The sequence below is a fragment of the Pelophylax lessonae genome, assembly GCF_965119305.1.
Source record: "Pelophylax lessonae genome assembly, chromosome: 1".
Taxonomy (NCBI): Eukaryota; Metazoa; Chordata; class Amphibia; order Anura; family Ranidae; genus Pelophylax; species Pelophylax lessonae.
Window position 1 is genome coordinate 692424569 of NC_138768.1, and position 16616 is coordinate 692441184.

Sequence of the window (16616 nt, forward strand, 5' to 3'; positions counted from 1 at the left end):
CGGACCTCAGCTAGTTAGTTATCCCAGGTGGCAAAGAACAGTGTGAATGGTGTGTATGAGACGTTGCCTGGCAACGAAGCCAGAGTGGACCCTGTGTAGACGCAGTTCTCAATCGGGCGACCGCATTGAGTCGTTGATAAGGGGAAGCGATTGATGTGAATTACCTTTTTGTATCAAGAATCCTGAATGGTAGAAGATGATAGAACATCCTGGGCAGTCCTCAGCTAGTTAGTTATCCTGGGTGGCAAAGAACAGTGTGAATGGTGTGTATGAGACGTTGCCTGGCAACGAAGAGAGAGTGGACCCTGTGTAGAAGCAGTTCTCAATCGGGCGACCGCATTGAGTCGTTGATAAGGGGAAGCGATTGATGTGAATTACCTTTTTGTATCAAGAATCCTGAATGGTAGAAGATGATAGAACATCCTGGGCAGTCCTCAGCTAGTTAGTTATCTCGGGTGGCAAAGAACAGTGTGAATGGTGTGTATGAGACGTTGCCTGGCAACGAAGCGAGAGTGGACCCTGTGAGGACGCAGTTCTCAATCGGGCGACCGCATTGAGTCGTTGATAAGGGGAAGCGATTGATGTGAATTACCTTTTTGTGTCATGAGTCTTGGATGGTAGAAGATGATAGAGCAACCTGGGAGGACCTCAGCTAGTTAGTTATCCCGGATGGCAAAGAACAGTGTGAATGGTGTGTATGAGACGTTGCCTGGCAACGAAGCGAGAGTGGACCCTGTGTAGACGCAGTTCTCAATCGGGCGACCGCATTGAGTCGTTGATAAGGGGAAGCGATTGATGTGAATTACCTTTTTGTATCAAGAATCCTGAATGGTAGAAGATGATAGAACATCCTGGGCAGTCCTCAGCTAGTAAGTTATCCTGGGCGGCAAAGAACAGTGTGAATGGTGTGTATGAGACGTTGCCTGGCAACGAAGCGAGAGTGGACCCTGTGTAGACGCAGTTCTCAATCGGGCGACCGCATTGAGTCGTTGATAAGGGGAAGCGATTGATTTGAATTACCTTTTTGTATCAAGAATCCTGAATGGTAGAAGATGATAGAACATCCTGGGCAGTCCTCAGCTAGTAAGTTATCCTGGGTGGCAAAGAACAGTGTGAATGGTGTGTATGAGACGTTGCCTGGCAACGAAGCGAGAGTGGACCCTGTGTAGACGCAGTTCTCAATCGGGTGACCACATTGAGTCATTGATAAGGGGAAGCGATTGATGTGAATTACCTTTTGTGTCATGAGTCTTGGATGGTAGAAGATGATAGAGCAACCTGGGCGGACCTCAGCTAGTTAGTTTTCCCGGGTGGCAAAGAACAGTGTGAATGGTGTGTATGAGACGTTGCCTGGCAACGAAGCGAGAGTGGACCCTGTGTAGACGCAGTTCTCAATCGGGCAACCGCATTGAGTCGTTGATAAGGGGAAGCGATTGATGTGAATTACATTTTTGTGTCATGAGTCTTGGATGGTAGAAGATGATAGAACAACCTGGGCGGACCTCAGCTAGTTAGTTATCCCGGATGGCAAAGAACAGTGTGAATGGTGTGTATGAGACGTTGCCTGGCAACGAAGCGAGAGTGGACCCTGTGTAGACGCAGTTCTCAATCGGGCGACCGCATTGAGTCGTTGAAAAGGGGAAGCGATTGATGTGAATTACCTTTTTGTATCAAGAATCCTGAATGGTAGAAGATGATAGAACATCCTGGGCAGTCCTCAGCTAGTAAGTTATCCTGGATAGCAAAGAACAGTGTGAATGGTGTGTATGAGACGTTGCCTGGCAACGAAGCGAGAGTGGACCCTGTGTAGACGTAGTTCTCAATCGGGTAACCACATTGAGTCGTTGATAAGGGGAAGCGATTGATGTGAATTACCTTTTGTGTCATGAGTCTTGGATGGTAGAAGATGATAGAGCAACCTGGGCGGACCTCAGCTAGTTAGTTATCCCAGGTGGCAAAGAACAGTGTGAATGGTGTGTATGAGACGTTGCCTGGCAACGAAGCCAGAGTGGACCCTGTGTAGACGCAGTTCTCAATCGGGCGACCGCATTGAGTCGTTGATAAGGGGAAGCGATTGATGTGAATTACCTTTTTGTATCAAGAATCCTGAATGGTAGAAGATGATAGAACATCCTGGGCAGTCCTCAGCTAGTTAGTTATCCTGGGTGGCAAAGAACAGTGTGAATGGTGTGTATGAGACGTTGCCTGGCAACGAAGAGAGAGTGGACCCTGTGTAGAAGCAGTTCTCAATCGGGCGACCGCATTGAGTCGTTGATAAGGGGAAGCGATTGATGTGAATTACCTTTTTGTATCAAGAATCCTGAATGGTAGAAGATGATAGAACATCCTGGGCAGTCCTCAGCTAGTTAGTTATCTCGGGTGGCAAAGAACAGTGTGAATGGTGTGTATGAGACGTTGCCTGGCAACGAAGCGAGAGTGGACCCTGTGAGGACGCAGTTCTCAATCGGGCGACCGCATTGAGTCGTTGATAAGGGGAAGCGATTGATGTGAATTACCTTTTTGTGTCATGAGTCTTGGATGGTAGAAGATGATAGAGCAACCTGGGAGGACCTCAGCTAGTTAGTTATCCCGGATGGCAAAGAACAGTGTGAATGGTGTGTATGAGACGTTGCCTGGCAACGAAGCGAGAGTGGACCCTGTGTAGACGCAGTTCTCAATCGGGCGACCGCATTGAGTCGTTGATAAGGGGAAGCGATTGATGTGAATTACCTTTTTGTATCAAGAATCCTGAATGGTAGAAGATGATAGAACATCCTGGGCAGTCCTCAGCTAGTAAGTTATCCTGGGCGGCAAAGAACAGTGTGAATGGTGTGTATGAGACGTTGCCTGGCAACGAAGCGAGAGTGGACCCTGTGTAGACGCAGTTCTCAATCGGGCGACCGCATTGAGTCGTTGATAAGGGGAAGCGATTGATTTGAATTACCTTTTTGTATCAAGAATCCTGAATGGTAGAAGATGATAGAACATCCTGGGCAGTCCTCAGCTAGTAAGTTATCCTGGGTGGCAAAGAACAGTGTGAATGGTGTGTATGAGACGTTGCCTGGCAACGAAGCGAGAGTGGACCCTGTGTAGACGCAGTTCTCAATCGGGTGACCACATTGAGTCATTGATAAGGGGAAGCGATTGATGTGAATTACCTTTTGTGTCATGAGTCTTGGATGGTAGAAGATGATAGAGCAACCTGGGCGGACCTCAGCTAGTTAGTTTTCCCGGGTGGCAAAGAACAGTGTGAATGGTGTGTATGAGACGTTGCCTGGCAACGAAGCGAGAGTGGACCCTGTGTAAACGCAGTTCTCAATCGGGCAACCGCATTGAGTCGTTGATAAGGGGAAGCGATTGATGTGAATTACATTTTTGTGTCATGAGTCTTGGATGGTAGAAGATGATAGAACAACCTGGGCGGACCTCAGCTAGTTAGTTATCCCGGATGGCAAAGAACAGTGTGAATGGTGTGTATGAGACGTTGCCTGGCAACGAAGCGAGAGTGGACCCTGTGTAGACGCAGTTCTCAATCGGGCGACCGCATTGAGTCGTTGAAAAGGGGAAGCGATTGATGTGAATTACCTTTTTGTATCAAGAATCCTGAATGGTAGAAGATGATAGAACATCCTGGGCAGTCCTCAGCTAGTAAGTTATCCTGGATAGCAAAGAACAGTGTGAATGGTGTGTATGAGACGTTGCCTGGCAACGAAGCGAGAGTGGACCCTGTGTAGACGTAGTTCTCAATCGGGTAACCACATTGAGTCGTTGATAAGGGGAAGCGATTGATGTGAATTACCTTTTGTGTCATGAGTCTTGGATGGTAGAAGATGATAGAGCAACCTGGGCGGACCTCAGCTAGTTAGTTATCCCAGGTGGCAAAGAACAGTGTGAATGGTGTGTATGAGACGTTGCCTGGCAACGAAGCCAGAGTGGACCCTGTGTAGACGCAGTTCTCAATCGGGCGACCGCATTGAGTCGTTGATAAGGGGAAGCGATTGATGTGAATTACCTTTTTGTATCAAGAATCCTGAATGGTAGAAGATGATAGAACATCCTGGGCAGTCCTCAGCTAGTTAGTTATCCTGGGTGGCAAAGAACAGTGTGAATGGTGTGTATGAGACGTTGCCTGGCAACGAAGAGAGAGTGGACCCTGTGTAGAAGCAGTTCTCAATCGGGCGACCGCATTGAGTCGTTGATAAGGGGAAGCGATTGATGTGAATTACCTTTTTGTATCAAGAATCCTGAATGGTAGAAGATGATAGAACATCCTGGGCAGTCCTCAGCTAGTTAGTTATCTCGGGTGGCAAAGAACAGTGTGAATGGTGTGTATGAGACGTTGCCTGGCAACGAAGCGAGAGTGGACCCTGTGAGGACGCAGTTCTCAATCGGGCGACCGCATTGAGTCGTTGATAAGGGGAAGCGATTGATGTGAATTACCTTTTTGTGTCATGAGTCTTGGATGGTAGAAGATGATAGAGCAACCTGGGCGGACCTCAGCTAGTTAGTTATCCCGGGTGGCAAAGAACAGTGTGAATGGTGTGTATGAGACGTTGCCTGGCAACGAAGCGAGAGTGGACCCTGTGTAGACGCAGTTCTCAATCGGGCGACCGCATTGAGTCGTTGATAAGGGGAAGCGATTGATGTGAATTACTTTTTGTATCAAGAATCCTGAATGGTAGAAGATGATAGAACATCCTGGGCAGGATGCAGCTAGTTAGTTATCTTGGGTGGCAAAGAACAGTGTGAATGGTGTATATGAGACGTTGCCTGGCAACGAAGCGAGAGTGGACCCTGTGTAGACGCAGTTCTCAATCGGGCGACCACATTGAGTCGTTGATAAGGGGAAGTGATTGATGTGAATTACCTTTTTGTATCAAGAATCCTGAATGGTAGAAGATGATAGAACATCCTGGGCAGTCCTCAGCTAGTTAGTTATCTCGGGTGGCAAAGAACAGTGTGAATGGTGTGTATGAGACGTTGCCTGGCAACGAAGCGAGAGTGGACCCTGTGTAGACGCAGTTCTCAATCGGGCAACCGCATTGAGTCGTTGATAAAGGGAAGCGATTGATGTGAATGACCTTTTTGTGTCATGAGTCTTGGATGGTAGAAGATGATAGAGCAACCTGGGCGGACCTCAGCTAGTTAGTTATCCCGGACGGCAAAGAACAGTGTGAATGGTGTGTATGAGAGGTTGCCTGGCAACGAAGCGAGAATGGACCCTGTGTAGACGCAGTTCTCAATCGGGCGACCGCATTGAGTCGTTGATAAGGGGAAGCGATTGATGTGAATTACCTTTTTGTGTCATGAGTCTTGGATGGTAGAAGATGATAGAACAACCTGGGCGGACCTCAGCTAGTTAGTTATCCCGGGTGGCAAAGAACAGTGTGAATGGTGTGTATGAGACGTTGCCTGGCAACGAAGCGAGAATGGACCCTGTGTAGACGCAGTTCTCAATCGGGCGACCGCATTGAGTCGTTGATAAGGAGAAGCGATTGATGTGAATTACCTTTTTGTGTCATGAGTCTTGGATGGTAGAAGATGATAGAACAACCTGGGCGGACCTCAGCTAGTTAGTTATCCCGGATGGCAAAGAACAGTGTGAATGGTGTGTATGAGACGTTGCCTGGCAACGAAGCGAGAATGGACCCTGTGTAGAAGCAGTTCTCAATCGGGCGACCGCATTGAGTCGTTGATAAGGAGAAGCGATTGATGTGAATTACCTTTTTGTGTCATGAGTCTTGGATGGTAGAAGATGATAGAACAACCTGGGCGGACCTCAGCTAGTTAGTTATCCCGGATGGCAAAGAACAGTGTGAATGGTGTGTATGAGACGTTGCCTGGCAACGAAGCGAGAATGGACCCTGTGTAGAAGCAGTTCTCAATCGGGCGACCGCATTGAGTCGTTGATAAGGGGAAGCGATTGATGTGAATTACCTTTTTGTATCAAGAATCCTGAATGGTAGAAGATGATAGAACATCCTGGGCAGTCCTCAGCTAGTTAGTTATCTCGGGTGGCAAAGAACAGTGTGAATGGTGTGTATGAGACGTTGCCTGGCAACGAAGCGAGAGTGGACCCTGTGTAGACGCAGTTCTCAATCGGGCGACCGCATTGAGTCGTTGATAAGGGGAAGCGATTGATGTGAATTACCTTTTTGTGTCATGAGTCTTGGATGGTAGAAGATGATAGAGCAACCTGGGCGGACCTCAGCTAGTTAGTTATCCCGGGTGGCAAAGAACAGTGTGAATGGTGTGTATGAGACGTTGCCTGGCAACGAAGCGAGAGTGGACCCTGTGTAGACGCAGTTCTCAATCGGGCGACCGCATTGAGTCGTTGATAAGGGGAAGCGATTGATGTGAATTACCTTTTTGTGTCATGAGTCTTGGATGGTAGAAGATGATAGAACAACCTGGGCGGACCTCAGCTAGTTAGTTATCGCGGGTGGCAAGGAACAGTGTGAATGGTGTGTATGAGACGTTGCCTGGCAACGAAGCGAGAATGGACCCTGTGTAGAAGCAGTTCTCAATCGGGCGACCGCATTGAGTCGTTGATAAGGGGAAGCGATTGATGTGAATTACCTTTTTGTATCAAGAATCCTGAATGGTAGAAGATGATAGAACATCCTGGGCAGTCCTCAGCTAGTAAGTTATCCTGGGTGATCATATTTTCTATTTCGCTATTCAATAAAAACCTTTGGGGATCAGTTAAATTGCGGGATAGTCTGTGTTGGTACGTGTGAGATCCACCTTTTCAAGTTTTTGGGGTTCATCTCATACTTCTGAAGATTTGAGCGTGCTGCCTGTTCCATACTCCTCCTACTCCTCATCCAGCCTTTTAGGGGTACAAACAATAGTAATTGGGGCCTAGTGTGGTTTTGTACGTGTGAGATACATACACTTTTTTTGATCATATTTTCTATTCAGCTATTCAATAAAAACCTTTGGGGATCAGTTAAATTGCGGGATAGTCTGTGTTGGTACGTGTGAGATCCACCTTTCCAAGTTTTTGGGGTTCATCTCATACTTCTGAAGATTTGAGGGTGCTGCCTGTTCCAAACTCCTCCTACTCCTCATCCTGCCTTTAGGGGTACAACAATAGTAATTGGGGCCTAGTGTGCTTCTGTACGTGTGAGATACATACACTTTTTTGATCATATTTTCTATTCCCCTATTCAATAAAAACCTTTGGGGAACAGTTAAATTGCAGGATAGTCTGTGTTGGTACGTGTGAGATCCACCTTTCCAAGTTTTTGGGGTTCATCTCATACTTCTGAAGATTTGAGGGTGCTGCCTGTTCCAAACTCCTCCTACTCCTCATCCTGCCTTTAGGGGTACAAACAATAGTAATTGGGGCCTAGTGTGCTTCTGTACGTGTGAGATACATACACTTTTTTTGATCATATTTTCTATTCCGCTATTCAATAAAAACCTTTGGGGATCAGTTAAATTGCGGGATAGTCTGTGTTGGTACGTGTGAGATCCACCTTTCCAAGTTTTTGGGGTTCATCTCATACTTCTGAAGATTTGAGGGTGCTGCCTGTTCCATACTCCTCCTACTCCTCATCCAGCCTTTTAGGGGTACAAACAATAGTAATTGGGGCCTAGTGTGGTTTTGTACGTGTGAGATACATACACTTTTTTGATCATATTTTCTATTCCGCTATTCAATAAAAACCTTTGGGGATCAGTTAAATTGCGGGATAGTCTGTGTTGGTACGTGTGAGATCCACCTTTCCAAGTTTTTGGGGTTCATCTCATACTTCTGAAGATTTGAGGGTGCTGCCTGTTCCAAACTCCTCCTACTCCTCATCCTGCCTTTAGGGGTACAAACAATAGTAATTGGGGCCTAGTGTGCTTCTGTACGTGTGAGATACATACACTTTTTTTGATCATATTTTCTATTCCCCTATTCAATAAAAACCTTTGGGGAACAGTTAAATTGCGGGGTAGTCTGTGTTGGTACATGTGAGATCCACCTTTCCAAGTTTTTGGGGTTCATCTCATACTTCTGAAGATTTGAGGGTGCTGCCTGTTCCAAACTCCTCCTACTCCTCATCCTGCCTTTAGGGGTACAAACAATAGTAATTGGGGCCTAGTGTGCTTCTGTACGTGTGAGATACATACACTTTTTTTGATCATATTTTCTATTCCGCTATTCAATAAAAACCTTTGGGGAACAGTTAAATTGCGGGATAGTCTGTGTTGGTATGTGTGAGATCCACCTTTCCAAGTTTTTGGGGTTCATCTCATACTTCTGAAGATTTGAGGGTGCTGCCTGTTCCAAACTCCTCCTACTCCTCATCCTGCCTTTAGGGGTACAAACAATAGTAATTGGGGCCTAGTGTGCTTCTGTACGTGTGAGATACATACACTTTTTTTGATCATATTTTCTATTCCGCTATTCAATAAAAACCTTTGGGGATCAGTTAAATTGCGGGATAGTCTGTGTTGGTACGTGTGAGATCCACCTTTCCAAGTTTTTGGGGTTCATCTCATACTTCTGAAGATTTGAGGGTGCTGCCTGTTCCATACTCCTCCTACTCCTCATCCAGCCTTTTAGGGGTACAAACAATAGTAATTGGGGCCTAGTGTGGTTTTGTACGTGTGAGATACATACACTTTTTTTGATCATATTTTCTATTCCGCTATTCAATAAAAACCTTTGGGTAACAATTAAATTGCGGGATAGTCTGTGTTGGTACGTGTGAGATCCACCTTTCCAGGTTTTTGGGGTTCATCTCATACTTCTGAAGATTTGAGGGTGCTGCCTGTTCCATACTCCTCCTACTCCTCATCCAGCCTTTTAGGGATACAAACAATAGTAATTGGGTCCTAGTGTGGTTTTGTACGTGTGAGATACATACACTTTTTTTGATCATATTTTCTATTCCGCTATTTAATCAAAACCTTTGGGGATCAGTTTAATTGCGGGATAGTCTGTGTTGGTACGTGTGAGATCCACCTTTCCAAGTTTTTGGGGTTCATCTCATACTTCTAAAGATTTGAGGGTGCTGCCTGTTCCATACTCCTCCTACTCCTCATCCAGCCTTTTAGGGGTACAAACAATAGTAATTGGGGCCTAGTGTGGTTTTGTACGTGTGAGATACATACACTTTTTTTGATCATATTTTCTATTCCGCTATTCAATAAAAACCTTTGGGGATCAGTTAAATTGCGGGATAGTCTGTGTTGGTACGTGTGAGATCCACCTTTCCAAGTTTTTGGGGTTCATCTCATACTTCTGAAGATTTGAAGGTGCTGCCTGTTCCAAACTCCTCCTACTCCTCATCCTGCCTTTAGGGGTACAAACAATAGTAATTGGGGCCTAGTGTGCTTCTGTAGGTGTGAGATACATACACTTTTTTTGATCATATTTTCTATTCCCCTATTCAATAAAAACCTTTGGGGAACAGTTAAATTGCGGGATAGTCTGTGTTGGTACATGTGAGATCCACCTTTCCAAGTTTTTGGGGTTCATCTCATACTTCTGAATATTTGAGGGTGCTGCCTGTTCCAAACTCCTCCTACTCCTCATCCTGCCTTTAGGGGTACAAACAATAGTAATTGGGGCCTAGTGTGCTTCTGTACGTGTGAGATACATACACTTTTTTTGATCATATTTTCTATTCCGCTATTCAATAAAAACCTTTGGGGAACAGTTAAATTGCGGGATAGTCTGTGTTGGTATGTGTGAGATCCACCTTTCCAAGTTTTTGGGGTTCATCTCATACTTCTGAAGATTTGAGGGTGCTGCCTGTTCCAAACTCCTCCTACTCCTCATCCTGCCTTTAGGGGTACAAACAATAGTAATTGGGGCCTAGTGTGCTTCTGTACGTGTGAGATACATACACTTTTTTTGATCATATTTTCTATTCCGCTATTCAATAAAAACCTTTGGGGATCAGTTAAATTGCGAGATAGTCTGTGTTGGTACGTGTGAGATCCACCTTTCCAAGTTTTTGGGGTTCATCTCATACTTCTGAAGATTTGAGGATGCTGCCTGTTCCATACTCCTCCTACTCCTTATCCAGCCTTTTAGGGGTACAAACAATAGTAATTGGGGCCTAGTGTGGTTTTGTACGTGTGAGATACATACACTTTTTTTGATCATATTTTCTATTCCGCTATTCAATAAAAACCTTTGGGGATCAGTTAAATTGCAGCATAGTCTGTGTTGGTACGTGTGAGATCCACCTTTCCAAGTTTTTGGGGTTCATCTCATACTTCTGAAGATTTGAGGGTGCTGCCTGTTCCATACTCCTCCTACTCCTCATCCAGCCTTTTAGGGGTACAAACAATAGTAATTGGGGCCTAGTGTGGTTTTGTACGTGTGAGATACATACACTTTTTTTGATCATATTTTCTATTCCGCTATTCAATAAAAACCTTTGGGGAACAGTTAAATTGCGGGATAGTCTGTGTTGGTACGTGTGAGATCCACCTTTCCAAGTTTTTGGGGTTCATCTCATACTTCTGAAGATTTGAGGGTGCTGCCTGTTCCAAACTCCTCCTACTCCTCATCCTGCCTTTAGGGGTACAAACAATAGTAATTGGGGCCTAGTGTGCTTCTGTACGTGTGAGATACATACACTTTTTTTGATCATATTTTCTATTCCGCTATTCAATAAAAACCTTTGAGGATCAGTTAAACTGCGGGATAGTCTGTGTTGGTACGTGTGATATCCACCTTTCCAAGTTTTTGGGGTTCATCTCATACTTCTGAAGATTAGAGGGTGCTGCCTGTTTCATTCTCCTCCTACTCCTCATCCAGCCTTTTAGGGGTACAAACAATAGTAATTGGGGCCTAGTGTGGTTTTGTAGGTGTGAGATACATACACTTTTTTTTATCATATTTTCTATTCCGCTATTCAATAAAAACTTTTGGGGATCAGTTAAATTGCGGGATAGTCTGTGTTGGTACGTTTGAGATCCACCTTTCCAAGTTTTTGGGGTTCATCTCATACTTCTGAAGATTTGAGGGTGCTGCCTGTTCCATATTCCTCCTACTCCTCATCCAGCCTTTTAGGGGTACAAACAATAGTAATTGGGGCCTAGTGTGGTTTTGTACGTGTGAGATACATACACTTTTTTTGATCATATTTTCTATTCCGCTATTCAATAAAAACCTTTGTGTATCAAGTAAATTGCGGGATAGTCTGTGATGGTACGTGTGAGATCCACCTTTCCAGGTTTTTGGGGTTCATCTCATACTTCTGAAGATTTGAGGGTGCTGCCTGTTCCATACTCCTCCTACTCCTCATCCAGCCTTTTAGGGGTACAAACAATAGTAATTGGGTCCTAGTGTGGTTTTGTACGTGTGAGATACATACACTTTTTTTGATCATATTTTCTATTCCGCTATTTAATCAAAACCTTTGGGTATAAACAATTAAATTGCGTGATATTCTGTGTCGGTACGTGTGAGATACACCTTTCCAATTTTTTGGGCGCATCTCATACTGCCGAGGATTTGAGGGTGCTTCAGTCTGCCTCCTGCCTGATCCGAATTCCTCCTACTCCTCATCCTGCCTTTAGGGTAGAAAAAATTGTAATCGGGGCCTAGTTTGTGTTTGTACGTGTGAGATACACCATTTTGTAAAATTTGTCCTATTCCGCTATTCAATATACACCCTGTTTGAGTGTAAAAAATTAAATTGCGGGATAGTCTGTATCGGTACATGTGAGATACACCTTTTTAAATTTGCTTGGCGCATCTCCTTCTACCGCAAAGGATTGCAGGGCGCTTCAGTTTGCCTCCTGTTCCCAACTCCTCCTACTCCTCTTCCTCATCCTGCCTTTAGGGTACAAAAAATTGTAATCGGGGCCTAGTCTGTGTTTGTACGTGTGAGATACACCGTATTATAAAATTTTTCCTATTCCGCTATTCAATATACACCCTTTTGGAGTGTAAAAAATTAAATTACGGCATAGTCTGTATCGGTACGTGTGAGATACACCTTTTAAATTTGTTTGGCGCATCTCCTTCCCCCGCAAAGGATTGCAGGGCGCTTCAGTTTGCCTCCTGTTCCCAACTCCTCCTACTCCTCTTCCTCATCCTGCCTTTAGGGTACAAAAAATTGTAATCGGGGCCTAGTCTGTGTTTGTACGTGTGAGATACACCGTATTATAAAATTTTTCCTATTCCGCTATTCAATATACACCCATTTGGAGTGTAAAAAATTAAATTACGGCATAGTCTGTATCGGTACGTGTGATATACACCTTTTAAATTTGTTTGGCGCATCTCCTTCCCCCGCCAAGGATTGCAGGGCGCTTCAGTTTGCCTCCTGTTCCCAACTCCTCCTACTCCTCTTCCTCATCCTCCCTTTAGGGTACAAAAAATTTTAATCGGGGCCTAGTCTGTGTTTGTACGTGTGAGATACACCGTTTTATATCCTTTTTTCTATTCCGCTATTCAATATACACCCTTTTGGGGTGAAAAAAATTAAATTTGCGTCATGCTTTGCATATTTGACTGTGAGATACACCCGTGCGATACTGTTGTTGTTTTGTTCCGCTATTCAATAAACACCTTTCTAGGGCAAGATCTTAAATTACAGAAATATGAGGAGACCGTCAAATAGGGGCCGTGGCCTGGGTCGTGGTGCTGCTGGTAGAGCTCCTGTTGCAAGGAGAGGACGTGGTCGATCTGTGCCAGCTACAAGCACAAGTGAAACACCTTCCTCAAGTGTTAGTAGGCGACAGAACCTGCATCAGTATTTGGTAGGGCATCATACGCCTCTAGAAGTGATGAGGCCAGAACACAGAGAGGCGATAGTAGATTGGTTTGCTGCTGACAGTGCCTCCAGTTCCTTCACATTGTCTCCCACCCAGTCTACTGCAGAAAGGTCAGAGTTGGCACCTGCAGCCGATGTCCAACCGTCTTTCACCTCACCCCCTTGCAAATCAGGCAAGCAGTCTGAGCCCCAAGCCATACAGCAGTCTCTTGTTCTTTTTGAGGACTCTGTCAGCAGCGATGCCCAACCACTTATTTCTCAAGATGAGTACATGCAAGGACCATCGCAGCACGTCTCCGATGATGACGAAACGCAGGTGCCAACTGCTGCGGCGTTCAGCATTGTGGAGACCGACAAGGAGGGCAGGGGTGAAGACTGGGTGGAAGATGATGTGGAGGATGATGAGGTCCTCGACCCCACATGGAATGAACATCATGCAGGTGACCTGAGTAGTTTGGAGGAAGAGGCGGTGGTCACACAGAGCCACCAGCACAGCAGAAGAGGGAGCAGGGTGCAGAAGCGGAGCGGCCGTGCCCTAGACACTACGCCTGCTACTGCCCAACGCAGCAAGGGAACGAGCGCACCAAAGTCAGCTCAAAGGAGTTCTCTAGCGTGGAAGTTCTTTAGAAAATGTGCTGATGACAGGACACGAGTGGTTTGCACCCTGTGCAATCAGAGCCTGAAGCGAGGCATAAACCTTCTCAACCTGAGCACAACCTGCATGATCAGGCATCTAAGTGCAAAGCACGAGCTGCAGTGGAGTACACACCTTCAAAACCAAGAAACGTCTCTGGCTCATCCTGCTTCCTCTTCTGCTGCAGTCTCGGCCGCTCCAGCCACATCTGTAGTGATACCGGCACCTGCCACCCAGCAAACAGATGATCTGTCAGCAACACCACCACCTGGGTCACCAAAAATCTCCAATGTCCCGTGGAAGCGTTCAGCTTTTCATCTCCCAAACACTTGAGAGGAAGAGGAAGTACCCCCCTACCCACCCGCGATCCCTGGCCCTGAATGCCAGCATTTCAAAATTCTTGGCCTTTGAAATGCTGTCATTCCGTCTGGTGGAGACGCACAGTTTTAAAAACCTTATGTCGGTGGCTGTCCCACAGTACGTCATGCCCAGCCGCCACTACTTTTCCAGGCAAGCCATCCCTTCCCTGCACAACCAAGTGGGGGAAAAAATCAGGTGTGCACTGCGCAACGCCATCTGTGGCAAGGTCCACCTAACTACCGATATGTGGACCAGTAAGCACGGTCAGGGGCGTTATATATCCCTAACGGCACACTGGGTAAATGCAGTGGCGGATGGGCCTGAGGCGGATAGCAATTTGGCGCATGTCCTTCTACCACCGAGGATTGCAGGGCGCTTCAGTTTGCCTCCAGTTCCTAACTCCTCCTACTCCGCTTCCTCATCCTCTACCGCCTCCTCATCCGGACAGCGTAACACCTTCACCACCAACTTCAGCACGGCCAGGGGTAAACAACAGCAGGCAGTTTTAAAACTTGCCTGTTTGGGGGACAAACCACACACCGCGCAGGTGTTGTGGAGGAGCATGGAACAGCAGACAAATGAGTGGTTACTGCCAGCGAGCCTCAAGCCCGGCCTGGTGGTGTGCGATAACGGGTGAAATCTCATAGCAGCTCTGGGCCTAGCCGGTTTGACACACATCCCTTGCCTGGCGCATGTGCTGAATTTGGTGGTGCAGAGGTTCCTTAAAAACTACCCCGATATGTCAGAGCTGCTGCAGAAAGTGCGGGCCGTCTGTGCGCACTTTCGGCGTTCTCACCCTGCTGCTGCTCGCCTGTCAGCGCTGCAGCGTAACTTCGGCCTTCCCGCTCACCGCCTCATATGTGACGTGCCCACAAGGTGGAACTCCACCTTGCACATGCTGCAAAGACTGTGCGAGCAGCAGCAGGCCATAGTGGAGTTTCAGCTGCAGCACGCACGCGTGAGTCGCTCTGTGGAACAGCACCACTTCACCACTAATAACTGGGCCTCCATGCGAAACCTGTGTGCCTTGTTGCGCTGTTTTGAGTACTCCACCAACATGGCCAGTGCCGATGACGCCATTCTCAGCTTAACTATCCCACTTCTATGCCTCCTTGAAAAAACAATTCGGGCGATGATGGAAGAGGATGTGGCACAGGATGAGGAGGAGGAGGAGGAGGAGGAGGATGAAGAGGTAACATTTCCAAGGCTTTCAGGGCAGTCATTCGCAAGTGGCTCCGAGGGTGGGTTCCTGCACACACAAACGCCAGGGACACAATTGTCCAGCAGGGGCACAGTTCTGGAGGATGAGGAGGATGAGGAGGAGGAGCTGGAGGAGATGGAACTATGTTCACAGAAGGGTGGCACCCAGGCCAGCTCATGGCCATCACTGGTGCGTGGCTGGGGGGATACAGAGGACACGGACGATACACCTCCCACAGAGGACAGCCTTTCGTTGCCTCTGGGCAGCCTGGCACACATGAGCGATTACATGCTGCAGTGTCTCCACAACGACCGCCGAGTTGCCCACATTCTAACTTGTGCTGATTACTGGGTGGCCACGCTGCTGGATCCCCGTTACAAGGACAACGTACCGTCCTTAATTCACTCACTGGAGCGCGATCGCAAGATGCGCGAGTACAAGCGCACGCTGGTAGACGCGATGCTGCTGGCATTCCCACCTGACAGCGGGGCCACAGTGGAAGCACAAGGCAGAGGAGGAGGAGGAGGAGGAAGAGGTCGCCAACGCAACCAGGGCACCGCCAGCACCTCAGAAGGCAGGGTTAGCATGGCCGAAATGTGGAAAAGCTTTGTCAGCACGCCACAACAAACAGCAGCACCAGCAGCTCATATGGAACGTCTTAGCAGGAGGCAGCATTTCACCAACATGGTGGAGCAGTATGTGTGCACACGCCTAGACGTACTGAATGAGGGGTCTGCCCCCTTCAACTTCTGGGTCTCCAAGTTGGGCACATGGCCTGAGCTTGCCCTTTATGACTTGGAGGTACTGGCGTGCCCTGCAGCCAGTGTATTATCTGAACGGGTATTTAGCACGGCTGGGGGCGTTATCACAGACAAGCACAGCCGCCTGTCCAGAGACAATGTGGACAAGCTCACGTTCATTAAAATGAACCAGGCATGGATCCCACAGGACTTTTCCGTACCTTGTGCAGAATAGCGATGGATACCGACCTTACCCAGCCATTGTTCTATTTTTGCTCTTTCTCACTCTTTTGGGGTGTACCCTCATTTAAAATTTCTGAAAAGAAGCAGTGTTGGCTACCTCGTCCTCCTCAGGGCCAGATTAACGTAGGAGCTATTGGAGCTGCAGCTCCAGGCCCCTACCTTTATATAGGCCCCGGGTTGGCCATATTCACTGTTACCGCTCTTCTGTCACTTGTAAACACAGAAGTCTGGCTTCTATGCTCGCTTCCCCAGGCAGCTCCCTCAGAACCTCCCCACACAGCACGAAGGCCGGACAGGGAGGGACAGTTGCCGATGCATGGATGTGTTTATGGGCTTCAGAGACAGCATCCCATGTTGAATTAGGCAAGCATGGCTGCACCCTTCCTCCTCTGGGTGCATGCCAAGGCACGGCCCTTAAGGCCCTTCAAAATCCTCAGCACCAAGCCCATGATGCTCTTAATCCGGCCCTGGTCCTCCTCCACCGCCACTTCCACCTACACCGCCCATAGGTGTGCGCAGCCTATTGCATTAGGGTGTACACCCCAAAGTTTAAATACACATGCATGTGTTTGCCTACATGTACATGGCCCCGATACATTACTCTCCCTGCTGGCAAAGTGAAATAGAGCAGAGCAGGTCCGAGGGAGATCTTTCCCATCTCCTCACTGGCAAACAGAGCGATAATGATAATGTGCCCTAGG